Genomic DNA, 19349 nt, shown 5'->3' with positions numbered 1-19349 from the left:
GTTACAGGAACTAGTATCGTGTCCCATGACTTTTGCCCCGTCCCTTGGGAAACGAACCGGTTGAAAAACTGACCTGTTAAATATGCATAGTATATGGATATTATTTATGCCAGAGACGCTTGTCTATTTGCATGGACAGTTCTAGCCAGATGCAGCCGGTCATGATCATTATCATTAACGATCATTAAGGTAATGCCTTGTATAACATATTTCCGATAAATATGTGACACTGTGGATCGAGAAGGACAAATGCCTGAATTTTAGAAAATTTCAGAAAAAAAATGTTCATACATTTTGCAGAGCCCACACACATTTTACAACAAATTAAGCTATAATAAAAAAACATTGTAACACGTTCTATGAATCCTGCATACACAACATTTATTTTATGCCATACATAATAGTCATAGATTTGTACATTAACACTTACATGTTATAAAATACAAAATTGTGACTTTATTGAGAGTTTTTTTTATAGTATCTGTTTTTAAGAACAGTGTACATAATAATATATAAGTAATGATGAAGCTATCATGCTTTATAATGTGATATGTTTTAAATACAGGCTATATTAGTGTGCAAAATGTTCTTATAAACATATTATAAGGCATTATGAAACCTCTCTTTATGAAGTCATATACAGTTGTGGTCAAAAGTTTACATACACTTGTAAAAAAACATAATGTTATGGCTGTCTTGAGTTTTCAATAAGTTCTACAACTCTTATTTTTCTGTGATCGAGTGATCGGAACACATACATGTTTGTCACAAAAAACAGTCATAAAATTTGGTTCTTTCATAAATTTATTATGGGTCTGCTGAAAATGTCACCAAATCTGCTGGGTCAAAAATATACATACAGCAACAAAATTTGTCAATTTTGGTGATGTAGCGAGTTGTGTCAATCAAATTAGCTTCATGTCATGGCCTCTTCACTTCTTGTAAGTGATTCTGATTGACTACAGCTGTTGCCTTCTCATGAGCCCATTTAAATAGGGCTCATTTGACCCAGTGATTAGACTCAGCTACAAAAGCTACAATGGGAAAGTCAAAGGAACTCAGTGTGGATCTGAAAAAGCGAATTATTGACTTGAACAAGTCAGGGAAGTCACTTGGAGCCATTTCAAAGCAGCTACAGGTCCCAAGAGCAACTGTGCAGACAATTATACGCAAGTATAAAGTGCATGGAACAGTTGTGTCACTGCCACGATCAGGAAGAAAACGCAAGCTATCACATGCTGCCGAGAGGAGATTGGTCAGGATGGTCAAGAGTCAACCAAGAATCACCAAGAAGCAGGTCTGCAAGGATTTGGAAGCTGATGGAACACAGGTGTCAGTCTCCACAGTCAAGCGTGTTTTACATCGCCATGGACTGAGAGGCTGCCGTGCAAGAAAGAAGCCCTTGCTCCAGAAAAGGCACCTTAAGACTCGGCTGAAGTTTGCTGCTGATCACATGGACAAAGATAAAACCTTCTGGAGGAAAGTTCTCTGGTCAGACGAAACAAAAATTGAGCTGTTTGGCCACAACACCCAGCAATATGTTTGGAGGAGAAAAGGTGAGGCCTTTAATCCCAGGAACACCATGCCTACTGTCAAGCATGGTGGTGGTAGTATTATGCTCTGGGGATGTTTTGCTGCCAGTGGAACTGGTTCTTTGCAGAAAGTAAATGGGATAATGAAGAAGGAGGATTACCTCCAAATTCTGCAGGAAAACTTAAAACCATCAGCCCGAAGGTTGGGTCTTGGGCGCAGTTGGGTGTTCCAACAAGACAATGACCCAAAACACACATCAAAAGTGGTAAAGGAATGGCTAAACCAGGCTAGAATTAAGGTTTTAGAATGGCCTTCCCAAAGTCCTGACTTAAACCCCATTGAGAACATGTGGACAGTGCTAAAGAAACGGGTTCATGCAAGAAAACCATCACATTTAGCTGAACTGCACCAATTCTGTCAAGAAGAGTGGTCAAACATTCGACCTGAAGCTTGCCAGGAGCTTGTGGATGGCTACCAAAAGCGCCTAGTTGCCGTGAAAATGGCCAAGGGACATGTAACCAAATACTAATGTTGCTGTATGTATATTTTTGACCCAGCAGATTTGGTGACATTTTCAGCAGACCCATAATAAATTTATGAAAGAACCAAATTTTATGACTGTTTTTTGTGACAAACATGTATGTGTTCCGATCACTCGATCACAGAAAAATAAGAGTTGTAGAACTTATTGAAAACTCAAGACAGCCATAACATTATGTTTTTTTACAAGTGTATGTAAACTTTTGACCACAACTGTATTGCCCTTTATAATATGTTGTGTACAGTATTTTGCACACTATAAGGCTCACTTAATATCCTTTAATTTTCCTAAAAATCTTCAGTATGCCTTATAATAGTGCGGAAAATACAGTATGTTGCTATAAGTACTTAAGAGTATATAAGTGCATTCATAATGAATAACGAATGCAGGACTCATAAGAAGTGTTATCAATATTTCTGCAGGGACAGTATAAGAGGACTCTTATACACTCTCTGCACTTCTCAAATTCTTTACTGGTGGTAAAAGCTCGAATGTCAGAGCGAAAGAACAAACGACTCGTTAAAAGTCCACAGAAAGGTGCTTCAGCCATCAGTCATGGCTTTATTGCAGAGCCTGTGTCATTTCCAGCCGTATTTCTCCGCTCGCTGCTGCCGGCTAGATAAAGAATAGGGCTTGTGACAGAGGACGACAGGCCTATGGCAACAGTGTTTGTGCAACAGCTGATAGAAGAGCGGGACAGAGAATGGGCTGGAGACGGATGGCAGGAGCAGGGGTGGGCAGGCGTGAGGACGGGCGGGTGGGAGCGAGACCGGGCTGGTGTGCGGAATAGAAATGGAGATATCTAGCGCTGCAGCAGGGAGCCTTTACTGGGAGAGAAAGAGTGGTTTACATGCTTCTTCACGCCGCAGACCCTGTTAAGTGCTTTGTTATGATATGTGGTCGTACTGGTGAAGCCCCCGGGGGGCTAAATATAGGCGAAGTGTGGAGCTTGAGAGCACAAGAGAAAGAGCACAAGAAAAAAAAAAGCATCTATACGCTACACATTCGCACCCCGAGAGTGAAGAGAATGAAGACAGATATAGCTATAGGTGCTGCTATGCCCCGGAGGACACTTCACACGATGAGATTTCTCAGTTCATTTACAGCAACAGTTTGGCAAAGCTAAGTAAAACTCATTTACACAATTATCCCATTCCTTAACGAGCACTGAAAGCTTATAGAACAGCCTGCAATAAGCATCACGCAAACTGCGCCACTGAATAATCACAGACTCGCCTCGAACCTCACCGAGTCGTCAAGTGGAGACTTGCTCGTGTGCTTTCTGACTTTGCACTGCCTGTTGTTTTCTGGAACAAGAACATTTTAAAAACAGGGAACATTTATTCTTTTCCTACCTAACTATTGTTTGGAGCCCAAATTGAAGCCTGTCTAACCCTGCGTGAGCCCATCAGCAATAAAAAACCCGCTCAGCGTCGCTCAGCTCCACTTCTATTGGTCACTAGTAAGTGATTCAAGTCTAGAGAAGCAGGGAGCAAGATTATTTGGACTGCACGGCAATGCAAATGTTTTTCATTTCATTTTTACATAATGAAAAGATACACCAGGGCTTTGTCTGCATAGAGCTATACAATATTCAAATCACAAGAATTACAGTAAAAGAAAAATAACAAACAAACAAAAAAAAATGTTAAATGCAGACAGAATAATCATCATGTATTTCAGGACACATTCCAAAAAAAGTTGGGAGAGTCTAAATTTCATACACAAGGTGCATTATACGACACTAGTAAGGAACAGGGGTTTCGCCATGTTTTCCATCTAATTCAGTAGGTCTCGCCGCTGGGTGGTGAGACCTGTGAAGCTTAGCTAAATTAAGTAAAAACTAAACTGTAATTCTTAAAGAAAAAATAAAAAATAAAGTCAAACAAGTGCTGGATGTTAATCTACACATATTTCTCTCCTGAAAACTGTTTATTTGGGTGAGTAAAGTGCTTCTGTTTATTTACAGTAAGCTTAGATTTCCAGATTTCTGGTAAGCCAGGGTGATATTAGCTAGTTGTTTTGTAGGTTGTAGGCTAATATACTCTAGTGCTTAGCGGCTAATACTAATGCTGCTCCAGCAGGCTACCACTAAGGCTAGCAGGCTAGCTGCGGTTGGCCGACAGCACCACACTGAGGAACTCTGAGTGCTCCGGTAAGCCAGGAAAATTATTAGCTAGCAGGTTTCAGTTTTAGCACTGTAAACACACAGGCTACAGGCCAATAAAACTATCTTCCGAACGGTGAAAAAGCTAGCACTGTGGTTAGTGGCTAATGTTAATGCTGCTCCAGCAATGCTAGCTAGGGTTAGGAACAGGCTCCAGGCCGATATACCTCACCTCTGATCGGCAAAAGAGCTTGCATTAAAAAAAACAAAAAAACATCTGCACCGAACTACAATTTTAAATTCAATAATCTGCATTTTTTATTTGCATTTTCAATACTGCCACAATTGTCTACAGAAAACAAAATGAAATGTGGCTTATCTTTACAGCAGTCTCATGCCTGATATTACGTTTTATATTTTCCCTAATAGTAATAGCGTATGTTACATTCACTAAACAGCAGATGTGCATTAAGACCTTTCCCTAGATATAGAACAAATAGTTTGCATGACCATGCAGTCCAATCAAACTGGTTGCCCAATCCTCTAAATATAAAACACTAACCGGTGACCATTTATAGGCAGCCTGTGCAACACTGGGCAGATATCCATGGCTAGACAGGTTTCACTTGGGGATTTGAGCAATACTTTCGCAATACAAGGATAAAAATATTTGTTCGCTTGTTTTTTCTTCCACTTGAACTCCGGCTGACTACAAATAACTACTAGGCCAAACAATTAAACTCATTTTAGGAACACTTCATCACGAGTGACCTACATCTGTCTCAGGACAGCAAACATACACTACACTCACTCAGCATATTATTAGGAATATTATTTTAATACTGGGCAGGGCCTCTTTTTGCTCCTAAAACAGCTACATATTTTCATGCCATGGATTCCAAAAGATGATGCAAATATTAATTTATTAACATAAACATTATATTAACATTCTCTAACGTACTTTAGATTCTGGTTTATGTTTATTTTACAACATCGTAGAATTCTTATCAATTGCTCAGGTTCACTTTTTTCATGCTCAGAATCTCACTGCATTCTACCACATACCAGAAATGTTAAACTAGATTCATACTGGAAAAACAATGATGTGCCAGAATATTCCCACACATTTATCTACCAAATTTACCAGATTGGAATGTTCAAACAAAGCAGGTTGATAGATGGATTAATGCTGTTCATGCTGCCAAAATAAAACAAAACAAGAATGTATATCAGGACAGCAACACATTCCAAATAAATTGGGAAAGGGGTAATTTAGGGTAACTAAAAAGGTTAAATACTGTTTGTTTGTTTTTTCACACTATGAGGAGCACCGGATTATAAGATGCATCATCAATAAACGTTTATTTTTTGGTCTATTTTCATACATAAGGCGCACTGGATTATAAGGGGCACTATGCTACACAAGTAAGGAACAGGGGAGTTGCCATGTTTTCCTTATGATTCAGTAGGTCTTGCCGCCGCTAAGCTAAGTTAAATTAAAACAAAACTGTAATTCTTTTAAAAAACAACATTTTCTTTAAAGTGAAACGAGTTCTGGATGTAAATCTACACAGATTTCTCTCCTGAAAATTGTTTATTTGGGTGAGTAAAGCGCTTCTGTTTATTTACACCAAGCCTAGATTTCCAGATTTCTGGTAAGCCAGGGTGATATTAGCTAGCTGTTTTAACACGGTAAACCTGCAGGTTGTAGGCCAATATACTCTAGTGCTTAGCGGCTAATACTAATGCTGCTCCAGCAGTGCTAGCCGGAAATATGTTTAACCCTTCACTATAAATTATATGACTTATATGAGTTGAAATAAATGACTAAGCAAACAATGGATCACTTTTAACATTTTTAGGTGTTGTGATGTAACTGCTTATCAATGGTTTTTAAGGCATTTAAAACCTAATCAGTACTAACTAATAATCTGATTTATTGATCATTTATAAACCCTTTATAAGGGTAGTCTTACTTTAAAGTGGTACCATTTTATTATCTATGGATTTATGAACAAAAAAAAAACACAGCCTTAGCTGGCTTAGCTCACAATGATGTTCAAGGCTATTAATGGGATGTGAGAATATGTCTCCTGATTAGCTATTGCTGAGTCACTGCTTATTTCCATAGAGCTGCATAAAGAGATGACCTTGTGCCACCAGCGGTCGCTACTCCACCCGCTGAATGACTTATGACTGCCTTCTGACATTGATGGGGTTCATGCAGGGTAATAAAAGACGAGGTAATGAACGTTCCTACCGGATATAAATCAATCCTTGGGCTTACGTTATACAGCATCACTGAACTATCCTGCTCTGTGAACGCCTTCAGAGCTGTACTCAATTAGCACATCCTGACTGGTAGGTACATGTACAGCAAGTGGATGATGTACGCAGGGTGACGTGCAGCACTCTCTGGTGCAGAGTGAGGTAGCCTGTTCTTTGTCTTTCTCTGGCTTGGAGAGTTCTCGAGCAGCTGCAATCACTGATCTCCAGCTCACTCCTTCTTTTTCTCCAAGGCTCTTGACAGGCCTGTAGCTGCTGCAGCACAACCGCGTCGATAGCTCCAGCCTTAGCAACTCCAACAGCGATACAAGGCTTCAAACTCTAAAACCCGCTCCACATGGAGGCTTCCTTCACGCTGACAGGCTGCACTCGCAGCAGTACCAGCGAGGGAATACTTCCCTCAACTCGTGCTCATTGTTCAGACAATGACAACACATACACACAAAATGCTGCAGCTTGCCTCTTTTGCCCCTACACCACTCTATACCTAGCAGAAAAGATTTTTTAACAAAGATTTTTTTGGGCGATCCTTTGAGGTTTGGACTGTAGACACCTGTTGCATCATTGAATGGAGTGGAAGACTGGGAATTAATTGGGGCAGCTTGAGAACAACGTCTTATTCTGTTGTACTCTTTTTTTCTTTTTCTTTTAGTTTGCCAGCTCTATTTAATTCTAATTCTGACATTCCTTGGTATAATGATACAGCTCTGAAAAAGAAAATAAGATATTATTTTAGTTTCTGAATCGGTTTCTCTGATTTTGCTATTTATTGGTATATGTTTGAGTAAAATGAACATTGTTGTTTTATTCTATTTTATTCCTAACTACAGACAACATTTCTCCCATTTCATCCAAATACAAATATTGTTATTAAGAGCATTTATTTGCATAAAATGAGAAATGGCTGAAATAACAAAAAAATATGCAGAACTTTCAGACCTCAAATAATGCAAACAAATAAGTTCCCTGTTTTTGCATGCTTTTATGCCACTCCTGGTGCAAAAGTTCAAGCAGTTCAGTTTGGTTTGATGGCTTGTGATCATCCATCTTCCTCTTGATTACATTCCAGAGCTTTTCAAATTGGTAAAATCAAAGAAACTCATCATTTTTAAGTGCTCTCTTTTTTGTCTAAAGTTTTATTCTATAAACTACAGACAACATTTCTTCTCCCATATTCCAAATAAAAATTCTGTTCTCATTTAGAGCATTTATTTGCAGGAAATGAGAAATGGCTGAGAGCTTTTAGACCTCAAGTAACGCAAAGAAAACAAGTTCAGAGTTTTAAGAGTTCGGAAATGGAATAACCCTGCTTTTTAATCACAGTTTTCATGTGTTGGCATGTTCTCCTCCACCAGTCTTACACACTGCTTTTGGATAACTGCTTTTATGCCACTCCTGGTGCAACAAAAAAAATCAAGAAGTTCAGTTTGGTTTGATGGCTTGTGATCATCCATCTTCCTCTTGATTATATTCCAGAGGTTTTTAATTTGGTAAAAATCAAAGAAACTCATCATTTTTAAGTGGTCTCTTATTTTTTGTTTCCAGAGCTGCACTACTGCTTTAAACGTAAAAGCAAAAAAATCTTGAAAAGCTGCTCCTGTCTACATAGATCTTCCTCTCTTTCTTCTTCTACTCTCGATTGCTCCACCTGTATCCCAGGCACAGACAGTGCAGATGATGGATGGATAGCTGCCAAGAGTGTCCTTGTTCTCCTCCTGGGGCAGAAGGGTCATGATGTACCCAGCCTGTCTTCAATTTAAGCAGGGTGCGAGTCGCTTTGTGTGTACGAGAGGGTAATTAAATCTTCACACAGCGGATCACGTCCGTGACTTTCTAACCGCCTCTCTCGCCCTTTCTCCCACCAGCCAAGAATTACTAAATAACACCTCCTCCTGCACTCCCCCCGGTCTTCCTCGTCTCTCAGTCACGCCCCGCTCCTCGCTCTCTCAGCTGCTCTCCAGACTCACCCTTTCCCATCGGGACGTGGAAGAGTGTGGGAGTCTGACAGGAGCTTTCCCCATCGAGGTTCAAGCTGTCAAACACCAACTCCTAACCGCCCCCTTCACCCCCCCATCACAATCCACCCCCCTCCCCTTCATCAGTGCCAGAATCCCTCATTCTGAGCGAGCGTCGGCTGCCAGCACAGGAAATGGCACAAAGTATTACCTCTTAAACTTCTGAGCCTCCCGATTTTTTTTCCGCACGGACTCTTTGTTCCCGATCCTTTAATTCGGCTCATTCCTCGCTCTGCTTTTCGGTGTAAGAGGCAGAGAAAAAGAGACAGAACTGATAAGATCCCCCAGGTTTAGAATACCTTTACCATGCCTTTAAGAAGTTCGGGATCACAATTCTGGTACATGTTTTCAGGAAACACATCACTACTGAGGGTTCAGACCTCAGAGCCAGATCCACAGTATTAGCACTAAGGCTATGGCTGCTAGCGATGAGCTGTTAAGAAAAGGACTCCTCTTGCTGATGTTAGCTAGAAGTTAACTTTAGTAGATGATAGCCAGGTCTAAATAACTTAAATACATTTCACTTCAGCTAGATAATAACTACTGTAATATTTATTATACAACAGTTAGTTCCGACTCTACAATGTGATTGGCTGAGAGGCGTTATATGAGTGACGTTATCGGCCGATAATGCACTGTAACCGAAGCTCTCCATGTATTACTCCGCCACATACAGGTAACCTAGCAACGATGTTAACTTCTTTATCTTACGTTAGTTTTATGTTAGCTATCCTCTTTCCAATGTCAGCTAGATGGAACCTATTCTAATAGGTGATAGCTTGATGTTAGCTATCCTCTTTTTAGTATCAGCTCGATGTTCTAAACTGATGTTAGCTAGATGGTGGCTGCTCTAGTTGGCTCTCTAATAGAATTCAGTAAACTTTAACTCATCCTGGATCAGCATATCGAGAAGTTTGATAAATGTGGGTAAATATTAGTTAGACGTTATTTTAGCAACATGTTAACAACTCTAGCTAATGTTAGCTAAATTTTAACATCTGTCTCAGTCAGAAAGAGGCTAAGTATTGTATAAATTAGTTAGATGTTAAATACTGTAGATGATATCAAGGTGTTAACAACACTGGTGATAGATATAACCAATTCTGTCTAATGTTAGCTAGACGAAAATTGCCTTATCTGACATTCGTTAGATGTACCATGTTTCCCTTCTAATTCAGCAGGTCTCGCTGTGGGGGGTTTAAGTTAACAAAACTGTAATTCATAATTTCTCTCCTAAAAACTGTTTATTTGGTTGAGTATATTTACAGTAAGCTTAAAATTCCAGTATTTTGTCCAAGGGTGAGCTCTATCCACGGTTAACAAGTACTTAGCTAGCCCTGGTTATCAGCGCTAGCCAGCCACATTAAGCTGCGCTAGCAAGCTGCAGTTAGCGCAAGTAAATGTCACCCAATAGCAGCTAATTAGCGGCTAATGCTAATGCTGCTGCATTTAGCCTCAGAGCTGGAGAAACTTTACTGAAAACTCACCCTTATAATTATTTACTTCAGCGGATTGGCTTTACTGCTCCTTACAATCTGACCAGTAGAATTCATACATAAGGTGCACTGGATTATAAGGCACAGTGTCGATTTTTTTGCTAAATTAAAGGATTGTAAGTGCGCCTTATAATCCAAAAAAATTGGTAGATGTGTTAGATGTGTGAACTACATGGCACAACTTTATGTAATAGAGTTAGCATAACGTTAGCTAGATGTTAAAATCTATGTATGCAAGGCATATGCTACTCTATTTGTTAGTTTGATGCTGTTAGTGGTACCACACTGGTAAGTATGGTGGCTCCTGGAGTGTTCACCGAAGAAAAACGTATTAAATTCTCTTGGCTATGTTTGAATTATGATCATATTTCTTAAACACATCTCTCAGTGTGCTTACTTAAGTGTTGCATCCGGAATGTTTTAGCCTCTAAATACTAGAACTATCAATAAAGTCAGTTTATTTTTACCATTGTCTTCTTTTATATTTATAATGCCCAGATTGGGCCTCACTACAAGCTGCAAACTGAAGCTCCATGCCCTACTGCATTCCAGGAAACCGATATAACGATTCAGCAGAGCCGGCCTGAATGAGGTCAGCCGGAGTGAAGAGATACAACACACATCAGCAATGCAGAGAGAGTGGACACTGTCCTATCGTAGAAACAATTCGAGCAATTTGTCACATTTCTTAGGATACCAGGATATTCTTTCTTAGAGAGTTAGTGCAGGAGAAGGTACTGGGAAAGGTAGTGGGCTTGATAACATAACTGCCCAGGAACCTGTTCTTCTTCTTCCTCTTCCTCTTCTCACAGAGGAAAGATATCCACCATCTCTAGGGCACTAAGAGAGTCTATTTGGGTCTACCTCTATAATTCAATTCCTCATATTCACTTTACCTCGAGATTGGACTGTCTTTTCTGCCACCCACGCTATCTTCAGGTCTTTAAGATGATCCATCTTAGTTGGAACTCTATCACTCTCTGTCTGACACCTTTGCAGAGACTCCAGTCTCAGTGTATCTCACTCCATCATTCTACTCCTATGTCTCCCATTCAAATTTAATATGGCCTTTGGGCACACGCCATGGCCCACCTTCCTGACAGTGATATGTAATGGTTTCGGTATCATACAAGAGCTGCCTTCCTCTCAGAAAGCACAGTACCCAGGAGGGGTGAGGTGAAGGGAAAAGAGGAGGAGGAGGAGTGGGGTGAGTAAAGTGAGAAAAAAAAGAGAGAGAGAGAGTGAGCAGGAGAAAGCGTGAGGTGAATGATGACAATAAGCAGCCCAGCCACGGAATCCCTCAAATCCCTGCAGAGCGAAGCGAACACAACCCGAGCCTTTGAAGCAGGCGAGACTGCACCAAAGATAAGAACACCACGAGAAGAAATATTAATGCCTGTATTAAAGTTCAAATTGTTGTTTATCAGGAAGCTTTGAAAGGATGCCTAAGCTTGATTACCGACACCGACACTCTTTCTCTCGCCGTCGTTGGAGCGTCTGTTGGGATTTCTGATGTACAGTGCGTTCAGCACATCGCTGTCCCAACCCTGAACCCTAATCACTGCTTGTCTGAGAGTGCTTTGTGCTGGGAAGGGTTTCTTTTGCATATGTAAACAGGTCAATAACATCAGAACTCTCTGAGAACAGGTGGTCTCAGAAGAGTCCGGCGGTGGTTAGTATTGTGGTTTAATTGATCTGGGACCTGTGATCTGTGAAAGAAAAACATCCTCATTATGTTATATATGGTCAAAGAACCACAGTCATACAGACTTCAGTGAGTACAGCTGCCTAGGTTTTGAGTGGTCCAACACACTCAGGTGCTTTCACTAGTTGGTACCCTGGATTATGCTGTTCGTCATCATCAGCCAGAGTCTGAGAGAGGGAGCACAATCAGCACAACCATGCTCTCTTAGGGGTGGGTAGATGGCGCTCCATGCCCATATCAATCCTAGAGTGATTCGGATCAGCACAGGCATCTGTCGGCTGATCTATCAGAGTTGTTTCGCTGTGCTTTCTTCTGAGTCTAAGTTTGACTTCACATGTATGAGAGGAGGCATGTCTTCACTACCCTCCTAGTGTTAAGGGCACTACTAATGACAGGAGGAGTTCCTATCAACAGTGATTGAGTAACTGGCCTTCCTAACCGGGTAGACGGTTGCCTGTGAACTTATCTGACCTGAGCACTGTAATTTTGCAGCAGTATGCAAACAAAAATGCAACTATTATAATGATTTTATCTTATATACCAATGAGAGGGTTAAGCAAGGGATGCCACAACACACAGTTAACCTTCCCCTACTACAGTAATGCACAATGCACAACTTTGTGTTTCCACAGCTTTTACAGAAAGTCAAACAAAGAATATTCTACAATATAAAATAAAATATTTAAAAAATAATTTTATTTGGATATTTTTTCTCATTTTCTCCTAATTTACATCTACATTTCCTAACCCATCACTAGTGATCTTCTAACACCAGCACATGCCTCCTCTGACATGTGAGAACTGCTGCTGATGCAACATTGCTGAGTAGCATCACAGCGCTCTCGGAGGAAAGCGCAGCGACTTGGTTCTGATACATCAGCTCACAGAAGCAGCCTTATGCTGATCAACATCATCCTTTGGAGTGATGTGGGAGGGACAGCGCCATCTACCCACCCACAGAGAGAGCAAGACCAATTGTGCTCTCTCGGGGACCTGTTAGCCGATATAATATTTTACAATGAGTTAGATGTTTAATAAATAATAACTGCTAGTGTTAGACATCTTTATCATCAAGTTTTTTATCCTACTTTAGCAAATATGATCAAATAATGACAGTCACTAATCATGTCTCAAATCTGTTTTTTTAATCAGCAACAGTTTTGAAGAACCTATAACTGACCCTCTTATAAAGCAGTTCATAATTATTAAGGTCATCTCAAAAAAGCTTAGTTTACAGATTTCTTGATGCCTGTATTTTTATGATCGAGATCAGGATTGTACAAAATTCAGAAACGAATTGAGAACGGCCCCTAAATTCTTATTCACTTCTTGAATTAGAATTCCATGAAACTCAAAGGAATTCATAAATAATTTATAATTAAGGTGTACTTAACACTGTAGCTTTACAGTATATATTACATATAATTACAACATGAAAGAGTCAATAAGAATCAATTTTAAAAGAATCTCTGAATAGCAATGAGTTCAATTCCACTTCCTGTAATTTAAATTCTAATGCAATTCAACATTCTGTAGGGTGGATTTAATTCAAATTCTGACAATGAATTCAATTAAGTTCTGAAATTCTGAATTTTGCACAGCCCTGACTGAGATAGAATCTGTTCTGATCAAAAATCTGAAATGATTTGAATCAAGTAATGTGAAACCAGTCTGTTGAAGCTGCAGTGTGAACTAGAAGTGGTCTGATATTTTATAAGTGCTGAAAACACACTGAGAAAATAGTTCCCATTACATTTATATTATGAACACAAAAGCTCTGAGATAAGCTGGTGCGGACTGCCTTTAAGGTTTGTTTTAACATAAGAGAGTTTGGTTTATTTAAGGAACTACAGGAACTGCAGTCGTGATTCTCTACTTCAAACTCTCGGCCAATATTTCCCAGGCAGAGAGGGAAAGTTGGTTTAGTGTGTGTGAGTTTTTGGGTCAGCCTACTTTGAAATGCAGTCAGCTTCACCTGCTGCGCTCCATTTACCTCAGTAGTTTTGGATGTCACAGCTGGGAATGACGTCATTAACTGACGGCATTAATCTTAAATATAATTGTACACTATTATAAATCATAAAAAACACTAACCATAGAGAATCCATTCACAATATACTATACTGCCAAAAGTATTTGCTCACCAGTTCAGGTTGCAATGACTTCCATGGCCACAGGTATATAAATCCCCTACTAACATTAATTAAAAAAAGAATGGGCTACTCTCAGGAGCTCAGTAAATTCCAGTGTGGTACTGTGATAGGGTGCCACCTCCAGTCATGAAATTTTCACACTACTAAATATTCACAGTCAACTGTCAGTGATATTACAACAGTAAAAGCAACTGGGAATGACAGCATCTCAGCAAACAAAGTATTAGGCCATCTAAAATGAGAGAGCGAGGTCGGTGGATGCTGAGGTGCAATGTATGCAGAAGTCAAATTTAATCACTGCAGAGCTTGAAACTTGATGTTGACCTAAGATAAGGCATATAGTCGGTATTGATCAAATATAACAGGACCCACGCATTACTGTAATCATACTCTGGATTTAGTTTTGACCCTGGTGTTAGCATAGATAACCTGAATATATTGTTTTCAAACCTTCGCAATTTCAGATCATTACCTTTTTCATTTAAATTACATCTTAGTCATAAAATACATACATCCCCAAGCTACTCTATGAAATGTTTAAAAAAAGCCTTTAACAGCCCAACAATTTAATGATAAGCTTCCCGATTTATCAACTACAATGTTCTCTCCTGTAGACTCAGTAGAACTAGACAAACTAACCAAAGGTTTAGAAAATACCTTTCGTGTGGCACCCCTTAAACATAAAATAGAGAAACAGAAAAAGCTTGCACTGTTGTACAATGATCTGAATAAATAAATCAATATTGATCAACTAAACTAAAATTGTTTCACTCTGCTTGGAAAGACAGTCTTTCGAATATAGAAAAGAACTTAAAAAGCCCACTCAGCGTATCTGGCCTCACAAATCAAGATTAATAAAAAGAATCCAAAAGCTCTCTTTAGTGTTATTACCAAATTAACTAAAAAAAAAAAAAAAACAAACAATCAGGTACCGAACCTTAGATTCCAGCCATTCACACCAACAACGCCTTTATGGACTAAATATTTTAAACATTTGGGATAAAATTAAATACATAAATAGCATCATATCCTCCCTGTCATCTGATGAAGAGCTTCATTAATTGGGTTTCCATGATCAAGCAGCAGCATACAAGCCTTACATCACCAAATGTCTCACTTTTTTTCTCTCAGATAAGCATTGCTAGCGATACCAGCCGATACTGCATTAAACTATATTTTGCAGGCAGCATTAATCCAATTAAACCCCACAGACCTGGCATGAAACTTACCCTAAATCTAACTTTAAACGTAACCTTACCTGAAAACCAATTATATACCTCACTGGGCGCTCGTTCAAGGTGTCGTGGCAAGGACAGCTGTCCTCAGCCCACTCCCTATCCACTGGGGTTCCCCAGGGTTCGGTACTGGGTCCCCTTCTCTTCTCAATATACACTGCCTCTCTTGGTCAGGTTATCCACTCACATGGCTTTTCCTACCATTGCTTTGCTGATGACACCCAGCTATACCTGTCATTCTCACCTGAAGATAACTCAATCTCTGCACGGATATCGTCGTGTCTCTCTGACATATCCTCTTGGATGAAGGAGCATCACCTTCAATTAAATCTCTCAAAGACTGAACTTCTGGTTATACCAGCAAAACCATCTTTTCAACACAACCTCTCTCTCGCTCTCTCTCTAACCGACAAAGGTTGCTAGGAACCTGGGTGTTATGGTTGATGACCAGCTTCTCTTCACGCACCATGTGGCCTCAGTTGCTCGATCCTGCCGCTTCGCGCTTTATAACATCAGGAAAATTAGACAGTTTCTGACGCAACAGGCCACCCAACTCCTGGTACAAGCAGTCGTCATCTCACGCCTCGACTACTGCAATGCCCTGCTAACTGGCCTCCCGGCCTGCATAGTAAAACCACTCCAAATGATCCAGAATGCAGCAGCACGTTTGGTCTTCAAACAAACAAAACGGGCACATGTCACCCCGCTGCTCATTGAGCTCCACTGGCTACCAGTTGATGCTCGCATCAAATTCAAAACTCTTACAATCGCCTACAAGGTGATGACAGAACAGGCTCCTTCCTACCTGCACTCACTCCTGAAGGCTTACGCTACCTCCCGGCCGCTGCGCTCCTCCATTGAACGTCGCCTCGCTTTGCCAAACAAACACTCACACAAAGCAATCCAGACTGTTCTCATACAGAGTTCCCCAATGGTGGAACAAACTACCTTCCACTACCAGATCAGGAGAATCTCTCGCTATCTTTAAGAGACTCCTGAAGACAGAGCTCTTCAAAGAGCACTTACTCTCTTAACACCTCTAACACACTAACTACTTCTAACCTCATTTCCTTCTTCCCCTCCTTCACTTCTCTATCCCTTTATTTCCCTTTGACCTCCTTTAAGCCCTATCTAAAAATGGGTTATCTAAATTCCTATTACTTTTGTACTTCATTATTGTAAGTCGCTTTGGACAAAAGCGTCTGCCAAATGAAATGTAATGTAATGTAATGTAATATCTACGGTGGCCGAGAAAGCCCAGCGCAGTGCAAATTGAAAAGCGCTGCAAAAGCACAAAACACATCCATCAAAATTACAACACAGGCGCAGCAAATAGAAAAACGCGCTGCAAATAGAAAAACGCGCTGCAAAAAGAAAAACGCGCTGCAAATAGAACCACAACACAACAGAAGTGAGTCACAACACAACGGAATTTTCCCGGGGGACCTTAAAACATGCTGTACCAGCTGTATACAAAGGACAGTAAGTGGCAAACAAGCTTCTGAAAAGTAAGTTATGTTTATTACCTGTGATTACCACGGTTGTGTGCATATTATTAAAAGTTCTGCTTCACAAAACGCCTTGTTTGCCACTTATTGTCCTTTGTACACATAGTGAAGTCCGAGACGTTACTGAAGACGCAGCTTAGCTGGTACAGCATCTTTTAAGGTCCCGCGGGAAAATTCCGTTGTGTTGTGACTCACTTCCGTTGTGTTGTGGTTCTATTTGCAGCGCGTTTTTCTATTTGCAGCGCGTTTTTCTATTTGCTGCGCCTGTGTTGTAATTTTGATGGATGTGTTTTGTGCTTTTGCAGCGCTTTTCAATTTGCACTGCGTTGGGCTTTCTCGGCCACCGTAAATATCCCTTGCATCAGTCCTAAACCTAAAACTTTGGGGCAAATCCTGACACTATAAATATAAATATAAATATAAATATAAAAAACGCACAGAGCAGGGTGTCCAACCTTATCATCAAAAAGCTGAAGTTTCAACGCCAACTAAATACGATCCGAATCATCTGAAGAAAAAAAGAAAATGGTGAAGCTATCTTCATTTACCTTCAATTATTTAATAAAATGCATTAAAATGAGGCAATCTAGCTAGACCACTAGATAAATCACTTGTTAAATTAATCCATTTTTCGTTTTTTCAGACAGTTAGAAAGGTTATCTGACCCCGTCAGTACAGGAAGTTCAGGTATAAGCATCTGGCAACTCAATGCAACCTTCCATTAGCTGCGAGTCACAGGTGGCTTATAAGAAAGCAATGACATCTACATCCTGATATTCCCACTGCACATCTTCTTGGTCATCACATTTCCAATTCCACAAATGGTCTGCTGACACCGCCCGATGCAGTCACCCAGGCTTATTTTCAATGCTGTCAGCAATATAAGTCCCATCTTTCTGACACCTGTGGCACATGTGTATCTTCCTCAGTGTGAGGAATCGTCCCTCTTATTCTTAAATTAGCTCTGGAATAGAATGAAAAAAGCCATGCACATTTTTTAAAATAATTTTACTTCTAATCTTTTTTCTACTTTCTCCCCAATTTACAGAGCCAATTACCCAGCCCACTCATAAGAACTCCCCCATCACTAGTGATGCCCCAACACCAGGAGGGTGAAGACACATGCCTCTTCTGATACATGTGAAGTCAGCCACCGCCTCTTTTCCAACTGCCCAGTAGTATCACAGAGCGCTCGGAGGAAAGCGCAGAGACACGGTTCCGATTCATCAGCTCACAGATGCAGCCTTGTGCTGATCAACATCACCCTTTGTAGTGATGAGAGAGAGCAAGGCCAGTTGTGCTCCCTCGGGGCTCAGGTAGCTGATGGCAAGCTACATAAACAGGATTCGAACAATATCCTGATCATAGTGGCAGCACTTAGCCCAGCACCGGATCACTCAAACCCCTAGCCATGCACATTTGAATGCTTTTCCTACTTTTTCACACCAGCTGACACTGTAAAAGGCCTTGTTAATGAGCTGACTAGGTAATTTGGTGTAATGGGGAAATAGTGATTTGTTGGTCACCAACGAGTTGGCGCCAAGAACTGCCTCTTTTAAGTAAATGATGGAAAATGGCTCCTGATTGTGATTCAATTGTGATGCTTTTTCTGTTAAAATATCTGTCTCATTTACCGTCGCAATTCCATGATAGTTAGCTAACTATTGAACTAAGCCAGCATGTGCGCCGTTTTACGACTAAACAATGCGTGTATCTGATTGGTTAGATTGTCCTATGACTTTGCTAATAGACTCATTACTACACCCTTCTTAAAATCAGTAGAAGTTCCATGCAGACACAAGGGTGCAGAAGCCATTTTAAAAAGCAGTTTTGATTGGTTAGAACAGCTGTCACTCAGATAAGAGTCCTATAGCAACTGAAAAATGCAGACTAATTCTTTGAATTAGTTGCTGTTTATATTTTAGTTAATTTATAAAATATATGCCTATAGTTTACAATAACTGTAATATATATTTCCTTATTAAATATCATGTAATGATTTACATGCACAACACTGGTTTTCTTACTATATGGATGTGCAAATGACTGAATAAGGCATTGTTATCCACTGGTATCACTAGCAATAGTAACCATGGACAACGCTAACAATGAAATCAGTAATTCCCAGCCCTGACATCTAACAGCTAATGTTAATAAAACCTAGCATAAGAACTGATTAAACAATTGATTAAACTAGTGGGATCAGGTGAGCCGCTGTTTGTTTTGAATGAAATCTTGCAGTCACACCAGCCCTTTGTAGACAAGGCTAGACACCCGAGCCTCAGGGTGTAATAAAAGGCAGAGGGAGTCAGAGGTTAAGGAAAGTCAGTTGACAGCTGTGTTAGTTGGGTAAGTGTGCTGTGCTGGCAGGAGTGGAGTCCTGGTGCATGCAGGTCAGTTCACAAACGTGAGCCATTTACACCAGTATCAGACTAACGTCACATTAAAAACATGAGCAACTGAATAAAAATATCACATTTACACTGGAAATTGGAAATGAGAATTTGTAGAGGGAAGGAGGGCAAGATCTAATAAAAAATAAAATAACAAATCAGAGGCTTTAAATCATGAGTAAGAACAAGAACCAGCCAACAGATCCTGACACATCTAAACTAACTGTGTGAAAAAAGTACATCTTCATTAAAAAAACATGCTTCTTCAAAAACAAGGTCTTAAGGGAACTGTCAGAAAAATTATTTTGCTTTTTACAATTTAAAACATAAAATCGTTAAAATAATAAGAATAAAAGACGAGATTATAAGACATTTTT

The 19349-nt window shown here is 40.0% G+C and overlaps 1 protein-coding gene across 1 annotated transcript in view; it reads right to left on the bottom strand.

Moving 5' to 3' along the window:
- Positions 1-19349, bottom strand: part of pcxa (pyruvate carboxylase a) — a 265459-nt gene that overhangs the window by 73474 nt on the left and 172636 nt on the right. The gene's annotated exons all lie outside the window — the stretch shown is intronic.

Source organism: Astyanax mexicanus, chromosome 17 (assembly GCF_023375975.1).
Source record: "Astyanax mexicanus isolate ESR-SI-001 chromosome 17, AstMex3_surface, whole genome shotgun sequence".
In the NCBI taxonomy this organism is placed as follows: Eukaryota; Metazoa; Chordata; class Actinopteri; order Characiformes; family Acestrorhamphidae; genus Astyanax; species Astyanax mexicanus.
This window is presented reverse-complemented; position numbering and strand designations above follow the sequence as displayed.